Below are 3,902 nucleotides of genomic sequence, written 5' to 3'. Positions count from 1 at the left end.
CTGCGGACAAAATTAAGTAGCTGCTTCTCTTCTCCTTCCTTTCCTTGGCCCTGTGACACAGGCTTCTGTCTGCCCTGGGTGAAGTCATTATCTAAGTAATTGCCTCTCACTCTCCCCTCCTTGAGCCCCTGTCCGTGTGTCCCTCAGGAGAGCTTGCCTTGGAGATGGAGGTCATTCTCTTCCCGAGCCCTTTTGTGAAGGTGCACGACCACCGGGATGATCCCCAGCGCTTTAGGGGGAGGCCTTCCCCACTGGGGTCTGGAAAGAGGAAGGGGTCTGGAGGGCAGTCAGGCTGTGGGGAGCGCAGACCCTGCCAGCTTTGGAGAGACTGGTGGCCTGTGCCCACCAGTCTCTCCTTGGCGGGGATGCCACTGGCCCTGCCATTTTACTGGAAGAGCTGGGTACGCAGGAGAGGAGGCGACATCTAGGACCTCCGGCACTCACCCCAGGCTGCCTGCACCCATGTGAGAAAGAATCACCCGAAATAACTTTGGAAGGGCTGCAGGTTAGCCCTGCCAGGGAGGGGCGACCCAGCAGAACCACCCACCAACAGCCTCAGCTTCAAGTCAGGCCTGTCCCTTCCACCTCTGCCCTGGAAACTGCTGGCGTCCTTGGTGGTTGATGTGAAAAAGATACAGTGCAAGACCAGGCATACCCGCCTCAGGGATATGTTGGGCGGGGGAGGGGGAAGTGGTCCCTGCCAGATTTGGGGCCACATTCTGTCACCACTCCCAGTCCTGATCCCAGAGGACATTTTAGAATAAAGTGGCTATTCTGCCCCCCACCCCCAAGGGTGGGCAGCGGCCTCAGTTTTATTTTCAAAGAAAGATCAAAGCGGGACTCAGAGGAGCAGTGGCTGGTTCCTGGGTAGCCTTGTGCTGTCAGGCTTTTGGCTTTTGGGGAAGGAATCTTGGCGAGGACTGTGTTGCCTCCTAAGGTTTCTGTTCATTTACACCTTGATTAAGTCCCACCTTTAATGGCTGCTTTGATTGTCTTGGGCCGTCAAGCTTTTCCGTGGTGGCTGAGAACGAGCCTCGTTGGCGCCCTCTAGTGTCAGGTGTAGCCCATGGTCGCGAGAAAACTCACCAGCGGGAAATTCAGGTCTCGGAAAGCCCTGGGTTTGCGGCATAGTGGAAATAAAGAAATGAACGTTTTTTCTTGCTTTTATGAAGATGATAGTTCCTCAGCAGGGGCTGAGCAGGTTCGAGCAAAATAATGCCACGTGGCCTGGAACACTCTGGAGTGGGCCTTGTGTGTGCCAGGATGGGCAGGACTGGACAGATACGAGGAAGAAATGCTGAGGGGCAGTGCAGGAGGAATGTCCGTCTTGGGCGGTGGTTGAAGAGGATATTTTGATGAGATGGTAAGGGGAGATGGGAGCCTTGAATGCCAGAAGAAATGATTTGCAATTCAGCTTACAGTTCTGGGGACATTTGGACATTTTATTTTTTTAAAGATATATTTATTATGCTTATAAGAACTGGAGTACAGGCCAGTGGTTTGGGGGTGGTGGTGAGAGGATTCACCAGAGACAGACAGGCAGATTTGACTGAAATACACTACTGAGAGGAGCAGAGGGCAGGTCAGGAGAGGTCTGCTGCTCCATGTGGGTCAGCTCCCTGGCTGGGGATTGAACTCGTGCTCTAGTGGCTGCAGTAGTGCTGCACTTTAACCGCTTGTGCCTCCAGAGAGGGCCCCACTTTGAAAATTTTAAACAGGGAGGGTTGGAAAGTGTGGGCTGGAATATTAACATGGCCAGATCTCCTGTTAACAAGCTACGCTGGGCAGAGTGTTGTGGGGAGCGGGGCTTGTAAAAAGGGCATGATATGCTTTCACAAATCAGATGGGCTCAAGCCCACACCTACCTGGGCTGTGGCAGCCAGCTCTCCTCCCCGGGGTCCTGGGGTCTTTGCTCTAGAGCTCTTAGCAGACACATAACCAGCCTGCACTTGGGACTAAAGGGCCTTGAAAGATGGAAGTTCTTAAACCAAGTTCTTTGCCAGCAAAGAAAGCTAGGGGCGGTGTGATCTTTTACCCCTGCCCTCAACCCCTTCCCAAGGCGCTCACCCCTCAGGTGGCAGCAATGGGGTGAATGTGTGCCCCTCCCCTTCCTTCCAGCACCTCCTCAGGGGAGCAAGCAGGATGAAGAGATGGGGTGGCCATGGGGGCCACAGAGCCCTCTGAGGGTATGTGTTGAAGGCTGGGTAGATCTGGGAGTTTCAAGCTGTCAGTCAAGGGCAGCAGGAGGCAGATGGGGGGACAGATGTGTGTGGACCCCCTGACCACCATGGTCACCAGGGAAGAGCCTGGCAGCTCTTCCCTGCTGCATCTGTATGGAGGGGAGGGGGCAGTGTATGGCTGTGCTGGGGTGGGTGTGTACGGGGGTGGTGGGGGGGTGAGCCACACAAAGCCTTGTGCTGAGACGCTGCATTCCTGCTGGCTGGGCTTCCTGTCCCAGATGCATTCCTGCCCCAGAGTCACCACGGAGACTGCTTGGAATGCCGCCCCACATTCTCCAAATTCAGGGCGAGATCCGGCAAAGGTTCCCTCCCTTCACCTCCCCACCCACTTCTAGGAGGGAGGAAGTCACCTGACTTTATTTTCACTCTCAGACTCCTGGCCTAGGAGGGTTGGAGTGGGGTCTGGCTCAGCTGGGGGGCTTGGAGTCATACATCCTGTTGGACAAGCACACGCAGTTCCTGCCAGGCCTAGCTTTCTGGGTTTCCCGCTCTATAGTGGGGAGGAAAAAAGGCCTGGGGTTGGGGTGCTGTCCTGGAGGATGAGGTCAGGGGGAGCAGCTCAGAGGCTCCTGGCTAGCAGGGATGGACTTGGCTTGAAATCCAAGGGGTGACCAGAGGGCGGCTAACTCCACTACCCACTCGCCCTTCTTCCCCATCTTCTACCTTAGGATCTGACAGTTTGTGGCTCTCCCAAGCAGGCTCTCCACTTGCCTGCTGGAGGCTGAGTAGGCAGCAGCGAGGCCCAAAAGGGGGTGGGCAGGCTCCGCTCCCTGTCAGCAAACAGCCACTTCCTCCCAGCCCTGCTCCCCCTCCTCCCTCCCCCAGAGGCTCAGGTGCAACTTCGCACGTCCGCCAGCCCCTTATCTGCCTCCAGGAGATTTGGGGCTAGCTGGGGTTTTTCCAGCGAGGCCCTGCCTCAAGTGAAAGAGGTCTCCTTAGAGACCACCGACCTGTCGCATCACATATCTCACACTTTCAGCTGCTGCCGGGCTCTTTGCCCCTTTCCCGTGGGATGGTGGCAGCCTATGGGCCCGGGGGGTTAGGGTGGGGACAGGGCAGCCTGTGCATTTCCAGCGCCTGCCGGTCCCGCTGCCTCGCTGCTCCCCAGACCCTGAAGACCCACTCAGGCGAGGCTTTAGGATGCTCGTGGGAAGCGGACAGGTGCAGATTTGGCTCAGGACGCGAGGCGCTCGGCAGTGGTTGGCAAGTTTTCTGTGCGGAGGAATGAAACCCCTTTTTCTGGGCAGGAGTGTGAGCGACAACCACCGCCCCAAGGCTCACAGCTGGGCGCGCCGGGGCCGGGATGCCCGAGTCCTGGTCCGCGCTCTTCCCACTGCCAGCACATGGGGCTCCATTTCCTTCCGCGCTCCGGTCCGTCCCCGCCGCCCCCCACCCTCCGGCTTCTTTTCGGCGGCAGGAAGACAATCCCTGCGCGCGTGAGCCGAGGGCGGGGTGGCCCGGCACCCCGAGTCGCCGGCCAGAGAGCGTCCTCAGGCGGCCAGCGGCGGGAGCGCCGAGCCACCCCGGCCGCCCCCCACCCTCACTCCTGCGTCTTCCCGAGCTCGCTCCCCCCGTTTTCCCAGACTTCCCTCCTGCTTTCGGGTAGCCACCCAAACACCCCCGCCCGCGGCGGGGATTCCTGCGGGCCGGGGGCGCCCTGGG

The sequence above is a fragment of the Condylura cristata genome, unplaced genomic scaffold (genome assembly GCF_000260355.1).
Source record: "Condylura cristata isolate star-nosed mole 26May11 unplaced genomic scaffold, ConCri1.0 scaffold00018, whole genome shotgun sequence".
Lineage (NCBI taxonomy): Eukaryota > Metazoa > Chordata > Mammalia > Eulipotyphla > Talpidae > Condylura > Condylura cristata.
The sequence above is the reverse complement of the archived record's forward strand: the minus strand, read 5'-3'. Positions refer to the sequence as shown.